The sequence below is a fragment of the Lynx canadensis genome, chromosome B1, assembly GCF_007474595.2.
Source record: "Lynx canadensis isolate LIC74 chromosome B1, mLynCan4.pri.v2, whole genome shotgun sequence".
NCBI classification, from domain to species: Eukaryota; Metazoa; Chordata; class Mammalia; order Carnivora; family Felidae; genus Lynx; species Lynx canadensis.
In genome coordinates, this window is record NC_044306.2 from 52177516 (window position 1) to 52196409 (window position 18894).

At 41.2% G+C, this 18894-nt stretch overlaps 1 protein-coding gene and 1 non-coding gene across 3 annotated transcripts in view; one reads left to right on the forward strand and one right to left on the reverse strand.

Moving 5' to 3' along the window:
- XKR6 (XK related 6) overlaps nucleotides 1–18894 on the reverse strand; it is a 321224-nt gene that overhangs the window by 212969 nt on the left and 89361 nt on the right. Inside the window, exon 3 of one of the 2 annotated variants that reach the window (XR_003968262.1) lies at nucleotides 12464–17298. The exons of the other annotated variant lie outside the window; for it this stretch is intronic. The gene's annotated coding sequence lies outside the window, so the exon portion shown is untranslated. Of the gene's footprint in view, nucleotides 1–12463; nucleotides 17299–18894 lie in introns of those variants that run through there. 2 annotated transcript variants of the gene reach the window in all.
- Nucleotides 6647–6751, forward strand: LOC115513208. The gene has a single exon (XR_003968617.1). It is a non-coding gene; the product is annotated as a U6 spliceosomal RNA (small nuclear RNA).

Sequence of the window (18894 nt, forward strand, 5' to 3'; positions counted from 1 at the left end):
TTGTCTGAGCACCCCATAGCCCTGCAAATGGCTACAGTGGCCCGTCCTGCAGCACCATCTGCTACCTCAGAGTTCTCATCCGTTGTTTAGCTCAAGTCATAACTTCAAACATGGCACAAAGATGCTTATGCAAAAAAAACTCATCTGGCATCAAGTTTGGTGCGTCCCTTGTCCCCTGTGCCAGACCATGGACTGGGTTTTGTCCTGCCAGCACTTAAGACCCTTTCACATACTCTTAGCTTCTTAGTTATAATAGACTTTTAGCAACATGAACTTTCCTCCTCCTCCTCCTTCTCCTCCTCCTTCTTGAAATTACCTAAGATGCATTCAAATCTGGTTCAAGCATTTTATACATGAAAATTATATACAAAAGAGCATAGTAACTCTTTAGGCCACACCTGTCTCTCCTGTTTTTGATTTCTTATAAATAGTAAATCTATTGGGGCGCTGGGGTGCCTCAGTCAGTTAAGCATCTGACTTCAGCCCAGGTCATGATCTCACGGTTTGTGAGTTTGAGTCCTGCATCAGGCTCTCTGCTGTGAGCACAGAGCTCACTTCAGATCCTCTGTCTGCCCCTCCTCTGCTCGTGCTCTCTCTCTCTCTCAAAAATAATAAATAAGTAAATCTAGTTAAAAAATAAATGTATTAACTATAACACTAACTTTAGCACTTTATACTACTTTTTGTTTGGAGCATATATAATTTCTCAAACTGATCAGGGGACCTCAAACATAGAAACCTCCTTAGAACCCTCTGCTTCCTGCCCCTTACCCCCAAACATCTTCCTTTAACTGATCCAGTGCAGTGAACAGAGTGAAGGATGGGGGGACCAACAGTAACAAAGTTGTTGCTAGCCACCACACGCTAGACTTATGTTACCATGCCTGCTCCCCGATGAAGTGACACCACCACAATCATTGTCATCACCATCGTCATCACCACCACCACCATTTCTGAGGCTCTGAGATACTAAGTTCCTTGCCCAAAGCCAAGGCCTTTCCATGCCCTCCCTCTCACCTCCTACAGGCTGACTGCCTTCTTCTTCAAATCCAAGATGCTGAGGGGAGCCTGGGTGGCTCAGTCAGTTAAGGGTCTGACTTTAGCTCAGGTCATGATCTCACAGTTCGTGGGTTCAAGCCCTGTGTCGGGCTCTGTGCTGACAGCTCAGAGCCTGGAGCCTGCTTCAGATTCTATGTCTCCCTCTCTTTCTGCTTGCCCCCTTGCTGTGCTCTGTCTCTCAAAATTAAAAATAAATGTTAAAAAAAATTTTTTTTAAACCCAAGATGCTGCTTATGGGGTGGACACTAAAACAAATAGGTTGATTCATAGGCAAATTCCCTTATAAAACCTTTTTTAAAAACTTACTTTTTAAGAGACAGAGTGCGAGCAGGGTAGGGGCAGAGAGAGAGGGAGACACAGAATCCGAAGCAGGCTCCAGGCACACGGGGTTAGAACCCACGAACTGTGAGATCATGACCAGAGCCGAAGTTGGACACTCAACCTACTGAGCCACCCAGGAACCAGCCCCCTTATAAAGTAAAACCTTTTAATGAAGCAGTTCCAGGCTAGAGAAATAAGAGGGTATTTTCAATGTTAACCAATGAGCATAGTTCAAGTTTGTACAGAGATGTCAAATTGGCCATTTTTGGTTTGACTTTCTTTTCCCAAGTTGTAAATGCTAATTTGCAGGCTCATACCCCATTTTCAAATGAGATACTACTGTAAATCAAAGAATAACGAATGCTGGTTTAAAAATATATATATATACAAATGCAAGGTGTTAACATTTGCAATTTGTAAATATATCTTCTAATATAGTTTACGTATTCCAGATATTCTTCAAAATACATTACATTTGTAAATATACTGTCACTTCAAATTTGAAAAAAGTCCACTTGCCATAGTGTAGAGACACCGAAGGCAGAATCAGCCACGGAACTCATGAGACTGATGCTTTTAGAGAACCGCTGTAATTTTGCAGAACACCCCACACAACATACTGTTCTGAATTCCCCTCCTCACAAAAGCATTTTGATCTTCATTATTAACAGATAACGCATAAGACAAGATACACCCGGTACGCTAATAAAATGTAATGCTCAAAGCAAGAAAAAAAAAAAAAATCACATGCAACTTGGCTCTGATCCTTTCTAAGTCTGTGGATTTGTGTAAGGTTCTTTTTTTAAGTTTCTTTTTTTGATTTTTTTTTAATATTTATTTATCTGAGAGAAAGAGAGAGAGAGAGAGCGTGCGCGCGCACAAGTGGGAGAGGGGCAGAGAAAGAGGGAGACACAGAATCTGAAGCAGGCTCCAGGCTCTGAGCTATCAGCACAGAGCCTGATGTGGGGCTCAAACTGTGTCACAGACCATGAGATCATGACCTGAGCCAAAGTCAGACCCTTAACTGACTGAGCCACCGAGGTGCCCCCTTTTTTTTAAAGTTTCCGATTCAGTGGTACTGGACTGTGTCCCAGGAATTGGTAATTTTTTAAAGCTCTAACAGGATTCTGAGGTACACATCTGGTTAAGACTAGATCATATTTCATTAGTGGTTGTGTTTTCCTCAACACTCTGCCAATCTCTAATTCCACCATCTTCCAATGAAGTGTACAGGTAAAGCTACCTTCACTAGCCTATTTTAGTTCAGGACTGGGAAGACATTTTCAAGCAGAAAGAAAGCCTAAAATAAAAGATTGAAAAATCCAACTAGGTGAAAGCATAACACTTGCTGAATGTCAACCAACAACTATAATCAAAGTGAAAAAAAAAACAAATGAGGGAAAATATGTGTACAAGACAGAGCTTTTAAGGATCATTGAAAAACAACATCAACAACAAAATAAAACTCCAAAAAAAAAAAAAAAAAAAGGAGCCACGGACCTAAGAGCATTTGTCAAAGGAAAAGAAAGAAATTGTAAACAGTTCAGTCTCCGGGAGATCAAATATATGCAAATTAAAACAAAGGGATATCATTTTGAACTGTCAAAGAGGCAGTTTAAACACAATACCCCAAAACAGCCAGAGTGCACTGTTGGTTGAGGATATAAATTGGATCAACCACTCTGGAACACCCCTCGGTAGCATTTATCAAAAAGCATCATTTATCCAACAACAATTTTACATATATCTTTAGAGCTGGTAATTCCACTTCTCCATATTTATCCTAAAAGAATAATTAGAGATGTGCACAAAGATTCGTTGCAAGGATTCTCTCTCGGAGCATAACATATTAAACAACAGGCAACAAACTACATGTTCATCAATAAGGGAGAACTGCATAAACTAGAATGCATCCATCTGATGGTACACCAACCCGCAAAACAAACTAACAAGCCAATGAAAACCTCTTCAATAATATTTCAGAACTTGGGAAAACATTCACTCTAATACTCATGGGAAAGAGGAGGTTACAAGACTTAAATAGTAAAACAAAACAAAACTTTAATAGCGTCATCATCTCAACTTGGTAAAATATGTTCCTGAATGATACTTACCAAAATGATAACAATAGTTATCACTGAGTGGTGGGAGTATAGCAATGTTTTCCTTTACACTTTCTGTTAATTTCCAAAATTTTTGCAGTGAACAGGTATTATGTGCATAACAAGACACTCTTAGAACACCAAAATCAAGGTGGTCATGTCTTTGAACTGAATCAAGATCCCACATGAATCCAATTGTTCTATACCATTGCGTTGCTTAGCAGCAAATGCCTGAGAGGGACAGTTTGGAAAAGGAAGAAGGTTGGACCAACACAGATAAGAAAGTAACCTCTTAAGAAAGAAAGAAAGAAAGAAAGAAAGAACTTGTGAAAGTGAAAGACCATAGGAGACTCACTTTACCCCAAGGCCAGCTGGGGATCCTCTCCCCAGATGGGGTACAGGACCCACGGTCACAAATGCCACTCTGGACTTCCATGTTCGGACCTTTCTTGCATTTGACAGGATTTAGCTATTTCTCAGCTAAAAGTAAGCCTAGTGGAGACTTCACTGAAAGTTACCCAAAGATCACATTAAAATCCAGCTGGAATCAAGATGTTGTGTTTCCGGTTGGCAAATTCTGAGTGAGATTTAGCCCACTTGCATATGATTTGCACATCCTTTGTACCATCTGACAGGAATGGTGTTCCATAAATCAAAGCCACCCAGCTCTCAAGTTCTAGCTCCATCCGGTAGATGGAAGGCAGCCTACAGTCAAGTTAAATCCCATTTTCCCAAAGATAGTTAAGTTTGTCACCAGAAGGACACTCGCCACCTGCTGTCTTCCTGTTGCCTAAAAATGGCAAGTGTAAGAACTCTCATGTGACCATCTCCCAGTCTATTAGCGCTGGCTCTAGGACCTCAGGGGACATCATAACAACAGTAATAACAAAAGGGTGCATTTTCTCTATTGGGTTTCCAAAAATTTTAATTTTACCTCCCCACTCCCCACGTATTCATGACTCAACCACCAAGCTAGAGCTCCCTTAATAAAAACACTCCATGGGACGTTAGGAAGCTTGGGTTCTAGCATCAAGCTCTGTTTAGGCAATCTGCCTCTTGGGACCTGCCCTATTATGTATAAAAGCAGGTGCCACCAGCAGTGCTCAACTCACAGGATAGTTACAAAGTTCCATGAAAAAAAAAATGCATGTGAAAGTTCCTGGTAGGCTAAGAGGCTTACTATTCCATGGAGTTTGTGAACCAGTTGTACTGGCTTCACCAGCTGGCTCGTTAGAAAAGCAGAATCATTCCCAAGTCTCACTTCAGAAATAGTTGAGTCTGAATCTGCAATTGAATTTTGTCCCCACGTTATTGTCTGTCTCTGTCTCCATCTCTGTCTCTGTCTCTGACACACACACACACACACACACACACACACACACACACACTTTGAGAAAGAGGGAGCCAAGCGGTGCCTGGGTGGCTCAGGCAGTTGAGCATTTGACTTTGGCTCAGGTCAGGATCTTGTGGCTCGTAAGTTCGAGCCCCATATCAGGCTCTCTGCTGTCAGCTTGGAGCCCGCTTCGGATCCTCTGTCTCCCTCTCTCTCTGCCCCTCTCCCACTTGTGCACGCACGTGTTCTCTCTCTTTCTCGCTCTCTCTCAAAAATAAAATAAAACATTTAAAAAGAGAGAGAGCGAGAAAGAGGGAGCCAGAATGTGAGCTACAGGACCCAGTGGACAGGATACAACAAAGTGAAATGAAAAGGAGGCCCTATTCTTACCAGTCTTTGGTTTCGCCTGATGATCTGAGTGCCGTGTATGTCTCCCCCTTAAAACACTGTAAAAGCACCATAGAACTGTATTTCAGTAATTACATAACTAGAGGCCAAAAACTATGCCTCTGTGCAAATCCCTGAGTTACATACAGGGGAGGATTACATGGTCATTCATGTTTGCATTACATTCCTTTTCAGCGAAATATTCCTTACAGAGAAGTTCAAGATACCTCTCGTAGAGTATTTGAAGGACTCATTATTTATTGCTTTCAATAAGTGAGAAAAATCACCTGGAGTTCCTGTTTCCTTATATTTTAGTCTATTTGCATTGTTGGAGAAAGTTTTTGTTGTTCCTCTTCTTCTTCTTTCTTTTGAATCTTAAGTGCGGGGAGAAACACAAATTTGTTGTTTCCAAAGTTGTTTGTAAATAGACTTTCTGGCTTTGGAACTTTCTCGAAGAGTCACCCATGGAAATATTTAAAATTATTGCTAGCTTCTGAATTTAGTCCACAGAAGCTAACCAAAACCAAAAAACGTGGTAGTTTTTTTTTTGTTTTTTTTTTTTAAAACGTTTATTTATTTTTGGGACACAGAGAGACAGAGCATGAACGGGAGAGGGGCAGAGAGGGAGACACAGAATCGGAAACAGGTTCCAGGCTCTGAGCCATCAGCCCAGAGCCCGATGCGGGGCTCGAACTCCGGGACCGCGAGATCGTGACCTGGCTGAAGTCGGACGCTTAACCGACTGCGCCACCCAGGTGCCCCAAAAACGTGGTAGTTTTAAGAATTTTTTTTATTGATGTGGTCTAGTAGAAAACAAACGTACAGAGAGCTTCCTCCCTCTTGAGCCCTGGGGGAGCTGAAGCCAAACCCTGACACCACACAGTAAGCCCACCTGCCCACCAATACCTGGGCTCCGCCCCACACAGCCCTTCTCCCCACTGGGCAAAGCTTCGCCTCTTTCAGGGCTCTTCTCTTAGCTTGAGGTGGCAGGAGGGCAATCTTGGCCAACCAAACTCATACTGAAAAACTGTCAGCTCAGTGAGTGTCTTGTGGCCTCTTATAACCCTGGCCTCTAGCACAATGCCTGGGACCGTAGTTGTTGCTCTGTAAATATCTATTGCATGTATTAATCCATTAAAATGCTTTTTTTTTTAAGTTTTAAAAATATATTCATTTTGAGAGAGAGAGAACAAGCAGGGGAGGGGCAGAAAGAGAGAGAGAGAGAGAGAGAGAATCCCAAGCAGGCTCCATGTTGTCAGCACAGAGCCCGATGCAGGGCTCAAAATCACAAGTCGTGAGATCACGATCCGAGGGGATGTAAATCCCCAGACCTTACCGACTGAGCCACGCCTGGGGACCCCCCACTGGAATGCTTTGTTAAAGGGCTGTTGCCTCTTTAGCACAGTCACCCTCCACTGGGGGGGGGGAGTTAGAATCATGGCTCGTGCTCGCTTTGGCAGCACAGATACTAAAAAGTGGAACGTGCAGAGAAGATTAGCATGGCACCTCACAAGGATGACACCAATTCGTGAAGCCGTTCCATAAAAAAAGAAAGAAAGAAAGAAAAAAAGGAAAGAAAGAAGAAAAGAAAGAAGAAAAGAAAGAGAAGAAGAAGAAGAAAGAAGAAAGAAAAAGAAAGAAAGAAGAAAAAGGAAAGAAAGAAAGAAAGAAAAAAGAGAAAGAGAAAGAAGAAAAAGGAAGAAAAGAAAGAAAAAGAAGAAAGAAGAAAGAAAAGAAAGAAAGAAAAAGAAAGAAAGAAAGAAAGAAAGAAGAAAGAAGAAAGAAAGAAAGAAAGAAGCCATGGCTCCACGTGAACATGCAGTTAGAGGAGGAGCTGGAAGCAGAAATGGCGCCACTGGGCCAGGTCGGCCCGACACAGAGATCCCGCCCTGAGATCACTGCTCCTTTTCCCCAAGTCCTTGACTTTCCTCTGGTGTTTGAAAGTTCCAAGTGTCTTCACACGTTCCTAGGTAGGAACATGGGGGGATTTGTTCACTCATTCAAAAAGTATACATTTACTGAGTTTCTAACATAGGTCAGGTATTGTTCTCTGTTTTGAAGGAACAGCCAGGAACAAAACAAAAGCCCTGCCCTCTCTGAGCTTATGCTTTGTGGAGGAGACACATCTTTGCTGTCAGCGTGGGGTAACTGCTGTGAGGAAATAAGGGAGGGAGGGAATGAGATGCTATTTTAGATAGACAGGTGGGTCAGAAGGGCTCTCTGATGAGGAGACGTTTGAGCAGAGAGCTAACAGAAGCAAGGGAGAGAGCCATGTGAGCATCTGGGGAGGAGCAGACCAGGCCAAGGGAACAGCAAGTGCAAAGGCCCTGAGACACAAAAGAGTGGGAGTATGCTAAGGGCCCTGGTTGCTGAGTACAGGAGTGCTAGAGCTACAATTTGTTAAGTAGGGCTCTCTCTCTCTCTCTCTTTTTTATGTTTATTTATTTATTTTGAGAGAGAGAGAGAGGGAGCGGCAGAGGGAGAGAGAGAATCCCAAGGAGGCTCTGCACTGCCAGCATAGAACCTGATTTGGGGCTCAATCCCTCGAAACATGAGATCGTGACCTGAGTCAAAATCGAGAGTCAGATACTCAACCGACTGAGTCACCCAGGCACCCCAAGTAGGGCTCATTTTTAAGAAGAAAGAATGGAACTTATGACTACAACCTAAACCAAGCCTTCTACATAACAGGACAAGGAGTCTTTAGCTCTGAGTTCTCATTATGTTTATTACACAGTGGTTTAATCCAGGAACCATCCAGAGATTTTATGGACGAGAAATGGCTGGGGAGGGGGCCTGGGTAGAAGACCACCACCGAGGGATCCAATTAGACCACTTCCAGAAGGTACTTTCCCCTGAAAGAACCAAAATGAACATCGCTCACACTTAACCCTTGTAAAGACTTCCTACATTGAAAAATAGAGCGGTTTGCCATATGATTTTCAACTTCTCAGAAAAACGTGTTGTCTCTTTGATCTGCCTAATTAAAATAGGAAAACTTGGAATCAGAGCAGTTTCATGTGTGGAAGCCTGAAAGTTCCATTTTTAGTTTGGCTATCATGTGTGCTAATCATCGTGTATTCCAAAAGCTTCTGTTGGCATTGGCCTTGGAGTTGATGTTCTGAAAGCTGATTGCAAATGTGCTTTGTGAGCAGCAGGCACTTGCCATGTGACAGCAGTGCTGAGGAGAGATGGGAGCCCCCCACACCCACCCGAAGGAACAACCATCATCTCCACTAACCCACCTCCCAACGTTTTATGCAGATCTCAAGACGGAAGTTGCTACTAAAGTGCTCTGAAAAGTGCACATGTGGGCATACACACGCACACAAACTGCTCAACGGTAATGTCTGTACTAAATTCTGGTATTGTGGACCTCAGTTCTAGGTTTCAAACTTTTTTGTTGTTTATTTATTGAGAGAGAGAGAGAGAGAGAGCATGAGCAGGGGAGGAGCAGAGAGAGGGAGAGAGACAGAATCCCAAGCAGGCTCCATACTGCCAGCACAGAGCCTGACGCGGGGCTTGATCCCAAGAACCCAAGATCATGATCTGAGCTGAAATCAGGGACTGGACACTTAACCGAGCCACCCAGGTGACTCTAGGCATCCCAAGTTTTTGAGGTGTCCTTCTGTTTATACCAAGGAGATAACTGGGTAAATGCAGATCTTATGCATAAGGACGTTCACGGGAAACCAACTTTGCAAGAGTGAGAAAATGAAAAGAACATGAATAATGAAAATTGTAGACCACCTAACTTTCAGCACTAGGGAGTGAGATGGTTGCATCCACACACAGCAGCCCTTACCAAGGAGGCCGTTAGCACAGATGATGTAGAAGTCGAAACTGCTGATGATCAGAATATTAGCAGTAAGATAGCGAACTTTACTCTTACTTTTCTGCACCGTGTGAATTTTTATAAATCATCTCCTTTTTATGAGGAAAAAGTTATGTGCATTTTGGAAAAGCAAGTATTGAGAGACAGGAGAGGGAATGATTACTAATCAACTTCTCTCTCTTTCCTCCCTTGCCTGAGATGATAAACTGAGAACCCACAGGGGCCAACAATTCTGGACCATACTCAGATGAAACTCCCACATGAGCAAAGCCACAGAGGACAGGTCCCCTCCTGCCTGTAGAATTGAACCCCTACTCTTCAGCATGAACTTAGGGGGCCTCCACGGTCTCTTTCATTTTAATCACCAGTAAGTTGGACCTTGCTCAATCTGGGGCTTCAGCTCCTGGCACTGCTTCTGCCTGGCCTTTCCTCCTAACACCCCCTTATGAAAGATCCCACGAACTGTGAGATCATGACGCGAGCCAATATCGAGTCGGACGCTTAACCGACTGAGCCACCCAGGCCCCCTGCTCTTATCTTTTTCTGATTCTTGCTCTGAATTTCAAACCTTTCAGGTGGTCCCCGGCCTCACTACCATAGGGGGCCAGAGGATCTGAAGGGTGAAAGACTAGAGAAAAGGCTTATTACACTCTTTCTGCTTCAGACCAAATTTATCACTTAAAAAACTTTTTTTTTTTAATCTTTATTTTTGAGAGAGAGAGAGACAGAGCGTGAGCAGGGGAGGAACAGAGAGAGAAGGAGACACAGAATCCAAAGCTGGCCCCAGGCTCCGAGCTGTCAGCCCAGAGCCCGACGTGGGGCTCAAACCCACAAACAGCGAGATCATGACCTGAGCCGAAGTCGGTCGCTCAACCGACTGAGCCACCCAGGCGCCCCGAATTTATCATTTTTTAAATCAGAATTTAGGACTTACATAATAGTGAGTACAAGATGGAAGTCTAGGTCAGCTGCTGCTGGGTTTTTTGTTTTTGTTTGTTTGAGGAAATGGCAGCTATGGAGTTAACCTTACTTCTTAATTTAAACAGATAAGTCACAAAATTCTAATCTGGGGGAAGGGAGAAACTATGGTTTGCTACAATTGACTCCTTAGAAAGATGTTACATAAAAAGTAGGCAAACAGGAATTGCTTACGCTAGTAGATGTGAAAAGCCATTCTCCCAACACCTGCCACATTTCCACCCCCACCCCCACTGCCACTCAGCCCCCACACTGGAAGTGTGCTGAAGGCAGCCACAGACACAGACCAAGCCATCTGTGAACCACCTGTTTCGCCTTGGTTTGGCCTCTCACTTAAGGATAATTCCCCGTTTCTCAAAGAGGGAAACTATCCTACAGTGATGTATTTTAGTGTTTTCCAGAAGATCCCACAAATGGGGCTTTTAAAATTGTGTAACTCATTCTCTGATGTGGCTTTCTTAGGTAAAAAGGGGGCCTGGACAGGCCACCAAGAGCCACTCAAGAGCTAAAGAAAATCCTAACGGAAAAGTTCTGAGGTATTATTTTGACTAAACACGTAACTTGGTATTAGAGGCAGAACTAAATTTCCTGCTTGTAACTGTCATCAAAGACCCCTAGCAAGTCACTTGTGTCTTTTCTTCCAAATACAAAATTGCAAATCTAGTTTGGTCATGTCATACTTTAGGTAAAATGATTTCAATCAGTATGTATCTATTTATAATCTTTTGTCTGCTATGCTACAAAATTGAGGACGTTCAAAAATATTTAATCCAAAATTTTCACGGCAAAGTGATGCCTTCTAGTACTGAGAAATTTACCAGCCCTCTGAGCGCCCTGCCCGCAGGAACGGATGCATAGCACACAGCTAACGAAGTCCAAAATATCCCTCAATCTCAAGTTTATTTAGTAATTTCATTCTCGCTTTCGAGTCCCAGGGAATACTGAAAGCAGGTGTCTGCCTCACTAATCTTAGCCCTGGGTTGAATAATTCAAAGTTGGGCCTCCTAAGAAAAAGTCTCTAAGGAACACAGCGTGGAATACTAGTAGAGCAATACGGTTCCGAATTTTGAATTTTGCAATATCCCCGAGATAAAGGGACGTACTTTGGAGTGCTGTGAACCATGACTAGAGATCACGGACTTCCTCTGAACTTGCATACAAGCACCCGTTTAGGAAGGATACCAACCTTCATCTTTAGATGCCAAAGGAAGAAATCTCCACATCTTTCTTGAAAATTCACTCCTCGACACATTTTATACATTTACCTTATTGCAGGGGCTAGCATGTAAGCGGATATTAAAAAGCAGTCTAGTCATGCAAGATGATGGTACGTAGGGTAAATCTTAAAAGTTGGAGACAGGCAGACATAAGACAAGTTCTAACCATTGCATTGTTTCTGGCCACTCACTTATCAGCGTAAAATTTTTTGGAGGTTTGTGACTACTTTGCAGGTTGAAAAATTATCTGCAAGGGAGTGTGAAATGATTTCTTCAGTTTGTGTTGTAGTGGATCTTTGCATTATTAGAGGTCTCAGTTCATCCTCATGTAAAATACTGGAAATCTGTTCAAGAGATTTCCAGAATGACTTCTCGGCCAACTGTTGGTTGAAACAGGATGATAACAGCTGTCCTTTTAATTACTACCTTTTTTTAAAAAGTAAGCTCTACACCCGACGTGGGGCTTGAACTCACAACCCCGAGATCAAGAGTCGCGTGCTCTACCAGTGACCAAGCCAGCTAGGCGCCCCTTAACAGCTACCTTAATTTTTTTGAGACAGGGTCTCCCACTCTACTCTTCAGCAAAGCTGAAGGAATTATGTAAACCTGCCCTGTTCTTTGGCGCGTTAAACAGCGTCCCATGATCTATGGGTTGTAGGATGGACAACTAAGACCTGACTATGCTAATCCTGCACATTTCCAAGAAACAGCAGCACCCAGCCTTTTGATTTCACAGGTCAATAAAAAAAATTGTTTGGGTATCTGCAGAGAACTAATTTGAGATGGCAAGAGTTTTATTTTACCAGGGGTACACAATAGAACGACACAGAAGTTTAAAAGGTCAATTTTTTAAAGTGAAAAAAACTTTTGAAGTCCCCACTCCACCCTTGATTTTCTTTTTCCTGTTTTGCCTCATGGCACCCATCTGCTGATCAGTCAGGAACGGTGGGGATAGACTTCTGCTACCAAGCTTCCTTGACCTTGGATCCACGTCCACGGAGCACAGCTTATGCACACCGACCCACACCACTACTGACTCCAGATGGGGGTCTTGCGCTCCTCTCCAAACTTCACAGCCCACCCCACCCCATTCCCACCGACTCACTACCACTGCTACCTTCCATAAAGGTTCCCAAACCTCTAATTTAGACCATCGTTTACAGCTCCTTTTGTTCACTTCCTCTTGTCTAACTTGCTCATGTTTCATAAAAATTTAATTACTAAAAGCTCCTTCAGGGTACAAAGCTACTTTATTTGCACACAGTTTGCTGCATACACAGAAAAGCTCAACACGCATTTCCAGCCAGCCCAACCCCCAGCGCTTGGTAATTACAGCCAAAGGTTCAGAAACTCTTACTGAAGACACAGTAGGTTCACATGTGGAAAACAAACACGTGTCAACAGCTTCTAAGAACACTTGCACGTTACATGAAAAGTAAAAAGACTGTGTACCTTAAAATGTTGCTCAAGAAAGTAATTTCGAAAAAATAATTTCAAACTATTAGGGCTCAAATGCGGAGACCGCTTAAGTTTAATATTTATTAGAGCAAGAATCAGAAAATTATTGTACATAGTATATACTCTTTCATACAAAACATATTTATTTGCACATGTTTCTGAAAACTACTTGTAAAAACTCTTTTTGAGTAATACCACATTTGACTTACGTCAGGGTTCATTTGGTAAGGTTTTTATTTTGTGGAAAGTAAGGCACACCAGGAGAGTCAATGTGGGTTCACGGTTAACCTGGAATTTGGCCTATTTCTTTGGACAAATCTTGTTTTCAAAATCATTCCGGCATGAGGACTTTCTCTGCACATGATCTGCTTTTACCAGAGTCCGGTGGAGGACCCGGGGAACTCTTCAGCTCCCTCGTTAACTCATGACCTCAGAACTAGCAAGCTTACACAGAGGTCAACTACGGTTCCCCCTGCGTGGATGGCGCCATGCGGTCCATTCCCGGCCTCAGGAGAATCGAGCGGTGGAGAGGACGAGGGGACAGTGCCCAGCATAGAGCAGAGGTATGAAGGAGACTACTGTGGACAGCACAGCTAAGAGGCTGTATTTTAAACACCGTGCTGTGCATCTGTGGGGGCAAACCACGCAACTCAAATCCCCAAGTCTAGATCTGTTTTCTCTCTCCAGCAGAACACGCAAGAAGGGGGAGGGAAATGAGAGAGCACATGTGGCCCAGTAGGACAACTGAAAACCGCCCACTGCAGGCAGAACAAAAAGGACGATGGGAAGGGAGCCTCAAAAGGTGTGATTTTAATGCCGCCTCGACCTAACCGAGGGGCTAAAATTGGGCAACACTGAGAGGAGCTGAAAAGGAAAAGCAATACAACTACCTGGGAGGGATAGCGGGATAGATTTAACAGGATCCTGGAATCCTCCACCTGCTCCACATTTCCCCACATTTAAGTCAACAGTATAGAAAAGAAAGGACAGAGAACAAGTATCAGGGCACAGGTGAACTCCAGCTCCTCTCTCAGGGGACAGGAAAGGCACATGGAAGGCAGATGGTGCAAAAGCCCAAAACACTATATTCTGACAGGAAATTAAAAAAACACCTTCAAATCCAGAATACATGGCAACTAACTTTCAGTCGAGTTCAATGACCCAAGCTCCTCCCTCCCTCAGTGAGTAGTCAGAACAAACTGTCCTGACAGAAATGTTTCAAAGGCCAGAGTCCTGTTTTCTTATATTAAAGATACATTTTATGAGGTTGTTTTCTCTCTCTATAGGTCCAGTTCATAAAACAGTCAAATTGTTTCATGTACAAAAGCAGTGCAGTCGAAGATGTTTCCAGAGTGTGCTGCGCTGTCAATCTGACGATGCTCTTCCGTCTCTTTACTCAAGTCCCAAAGTAAGTTTCTTCAGATTTCTTGATTTTTCAAGGATGGCCTTCTCAGCGAAGCTGTATTTTGCAGCAAAGTCCCAGTGAACGACATAACGAGCAGGGGATCTGAGATTCCAAAATGAAGATTAGAGCCACTCAAATAGAATTTTTTGTCAAAAACACATTTCTAATAAGATCAATTCAATGTATGCATTCTGTGTCAAAATACGAACTGAAGACAGTTTTGTCTCATCTTATAAATGGCTTAATAAGATTCAGAAACAATCATACATTCAGGAACTTAAAAGGAATAAAGAATGAATTATCCGGTCATCTCAACAATTCCCCTGAAAACGTGTTATAGATTTGAGTCACAAAATAACAATCCCAGGTTCCCAGTTACTATGTTAATTTGAAGTGCACATTTTACACCATTAATGTGACATCCTATGACACGAGGAAAAAATCACAGTTAGAAACCTTTATAATAATTCGAGGTTTTAGAAGAAATATGCTCATTTTAAAAACAGAACATCAAGATTCAACTTACTATGGAATAAACCCCCCTGTGCCAGTAGGAAGGAGGTACTACCCAGGAGGCTGTGCCACACACAAATGCCTCAGGCTCTCTTTTTACCACTGTACTTGTGGGGCAGCGTTTTGTGAACGACGTCTGCTCCATTACGTTACAGAGCTCTGGACATGGGGCTTCAGTTCAATGAGTAAGGCAGTAAGCGTCCTTCAAGATTTGAAGCTCCATTCGAGAACCCCTGACAGACAGTTGACAATAAAGTCAAGAGCAAGGTCAGAAGTAAAATGAAGATGATCTTGTAGATCAGGGCTTCCTGACCTGACAGCCAAGGGCAGTCCCTCTACCCTCAGAAATTGCAGTCTTGTTGGGGAAAGGATCCATAGTTACCTTCAGGTTTTCAAAAGGGGGTCGAAAAGTGCCGAAATACCAAGAACCACTGTTCTAGGCTCACATTCTGTGTGTGTCCCTACGTACTTACTGTATCCAAATTTACAAAGATCCATTCCTCTCTGGGTAAACGAGCTTAGATTTCTACATTTCCACAGTGATGTGCCAGACTATGGAGTAGAGTGACCCAAGAAGGTACACATTTTCTCACTAAAATTGTTACAGTACAACTAAGGACAACATTAGACAAATGTCAGGTTTTATTTAGAAGTTTCTAGTAAGCAACCATCAAATACTGATTATAGTCATGCCATCAATTCTCTACTATGCTCTGTATTCTACATTACTCTCTAACGTTGCAAAATAGAGACAAAAGATCCAGATTTTATAACATTTTCTCTAGTATCTACGATACTTATTTTGAATTATATTCATTTTTGAGCTGCATACCCATTTATAACACACTACAATAAATATCAAACTCTGTGTTAGGAAATCCATTAATATTTCCCCAGATCACATACCACTGTCCTTACAATACTGCAGTGTGCTAGTGTGAACTACCCTAATGAGTCTAAGAATGCCTACTATCCAAGGGATTTCATATTCTATCTCATAATCTCCAGGAAATTAATTTCCTTCCCTTATTATACCTTAGTTAGCTATGTAAGGGGTTATCCCCCACCCCCACCATTTTTTTATTCTTGGGCTCTTAAATTTTCCCCCCTCTTGGGTCTCTTTCATTTGTACTCAAAGTGTTCAGAATCTAAGAAGGTTTTTAAAATATTCATTTCAGTATAGACCAACTTTTTTCCTGTCTGTCTAATTCCTTCTGGGTATATCAAATGCTGAGGCCCAGTCAATACTGTGGCTAGAACTGGCTAAGAGGAAACACCTCTATTGACAAAAGTATCACAGAAGGAGAGTTTTTAAAAAGCCAGTTGTAATGGGAAAGCAGCAAAGAGGCAACACACATTTAAATTAAAATGTAACCTGATTTTTAAAAATCTAATGTCTTCATTGTGCCACCTATTAAATATACCTATCAGTCAAATCCTCTTAAAGCAAAGCAAAGTAAAGCAAAGGGGTGGAGGGTGTATTTTATTTAGTTCTGGAAGTCTTCTAATAGAAACGTTATGAAAACTTGGGTTATACACCAACTTCCGTATTATTGGATAATCTACCAATAATAAACCTTGTAATAGTCAAATACATTAACATTCTACTGGACTACCTCAGCCTTTTCCCATGATCCTTTTTCAGGCTGTTCTAAATACAGTCTTAAAAATCAATTTTTTCCTCAGTTTTGGTCAAAGGGGTAGAGAGGCTGTTGTATCATTTGACCATCAAAATAACTGCCCCAGAAAATTCCTCAAATCTGTTAATCCCAGCAGGAACAGGTCAGGGAACAAGTCAACCACTGACTGTCACCCAAGGACTGTCTGACTCTCCTATCAAATAACAAGTTCTCCAGCCATTTCTATGGTTAAGCATAAGCATACCCTAGCTCACATTCTGGGCCTATGTGAAAGTGAGCCCACAGTTTTAAAACAGTATGTTCAGGTACACAGAATGGAGCTAACTTTCGAATTTTTAAAGGGAAATATTCTTTCTTGGAGATTAAAATTTGTTTTTCCTCCTTTTTGTTTACCATGGTCTATCTCTTGGCCATCTTACTTTCCCCTAACCCATTCGCCCAACAATAGGGAGAGAGGGAAGAGGTAAAACTGAACAGTTCTTTTTCCTCCCTATTAGCACTTCTGCTCCTAGATAATAATATCCAAGGAGAAAATCGGCAGCGTTTTGTCACAAGTGTATTTGGATATAATCTGTATATTCGAATACAGACCGTTCTGAGGTCATTTCCAGGCTGAAATTTTATAATTACTATCTCTAGGACTGTCACTTGATCTCTTCCTGTTCAATAATTACCACTGATCTAAGTAAGCTACACTGCACAGTAGTAGAAAGGTAAAGGAGCTGAACAAACTGGCCCAAGGAGTAGGGGAATACATAAACTGCCTGGGGAAATACGGGGTCCATAAAAACCCCCAAATCTTCAAAATAGGACTATCTCCAGAGAATGACACTAATACTGATAGATGACAATTTGAGATATGCATGTCAACTTAGAAACACAAAATTATAATACCTAGTCTTTTATATACTTTTTATTAAATCTACTGATTCACCTAGTAAGCCATTATATACACAAAACAATAATTTCCAGAGTTCCTAAATATTTCCAACATATTCAACTTAGGGATCCAAGATTCTGAACATGCCATCACCAAAAAAAATTGCAAACCTAAAAAACAAAAAGGAAAAAAAATTAAACAATGTCAAAAGGAAAAAACTTTCTAAGGTCAATATTTACTTTTATAATTTTCAAAATGACATTTTAAAGTTAATGTTTCTTTCTCATCTTACAGTTATAAGCTCTTAAGTCTAACATTAAAGTTTTGCTTAGAAACAAGGCAGTTTACTTATTAAAAAATATTAAACTATACTCATATATATATCACCTATTTAATATTTATTGGGTCCAAATATCTTCACATTTACAATTTCAGGCTTTAAATTAAAGTGGCATCAGTTCTATATTTTCTGTTAATAAGCTATTATTATGGTGACAGATATTCAGATGTATAAATGAGATTACTGATTTCATTCTTATATAACACATGCCTTTAGAAACCACATTTTTAGCCAATTAATAGTGGTTAAAGTCTTTGTACTTCTATCACATTCATTTTTAGCACATGAAATAGAAATATAAAAGATGACCTTCAAAGTTCTTCTAACTTCAAACAGGGTCAACTAGATAGGCTTTATGTGAGGGAAGAAAAAAAGTGTTTGGGTAAACATAAGAAACAAGAATTTCAAAAAAATAAAAACAATCTATTTGTTTCTTATTAAAGCATTAACACACAAAAGTGAACTATATGAACAATTCTGCTACTACAGGCTTAAAAACTATGTTTTTAGATTGGCCTGTTTAATTTTTCCATAGAAAAGCAAGAGGTCAGAGTTCACATTTCCAGAAGAATTAAAACAACACATAGGGAGATCTAGAAAACAAAGGAAAACTGCTTCTCTTCGGAACAAAGCTAGACTGACTGACTGAAGGCTAAACCAAGATCACAGATAGACGATAACTACACTGCTGTGAGCCTAACTGGTGCCTGGATTTGCATGGCATGTGATTAAGTCTATCGTCACAGAAAGCCACATATACAAATAAAAATACATTTTAAAACTTTAAGTCACTCTCAGCATCTGCGAAAATACTGTTTGTAAGATATTATTGGTAATACTCTTTATAAGAAAATACTGTTTGTAGAGAAATGAGGTAATGTAGCACTATACCAACAACCGAGACCCTAGAAGAAAACATGGAAAGAAGCATGACTTTAAAAAATATATTAATGCTGTCACAGTTCCATAGAATTTCCCCCCCCCCCCCACCCCATTACCCTCTGGAAGGGGATGACAATTTCATTTTCTTGGCATGCCATCAATTAAACAAACATATAATTCAGGCTAAATATAAGTAAACTTGTGATACTATTTTTGCTATTAACACTATTACATGTAGTACAAGAAATAACAAGTGACCATTTATTCTGAAAAGATGGCTTTGCATAAAATCTGAACTTGAGCAAAGACCCTATTGGAATTCTATTCCCAGCGGGATTCAGCCTAGTAATTGCCACATCAACATTATTTTAACAGGACCTGGACCACTGGAATAAACTTAATAAATAGTAGCACTCTCTCAAAAAAGTTTTACTGTAATAAAAACAAACAGTGCTATTCTCAACTACAAAATACATTTTGAACTAAGATACCGGTAATAATTAAAGTAGAGCTAACTGATACTACTAACATTCTTAATAGGACT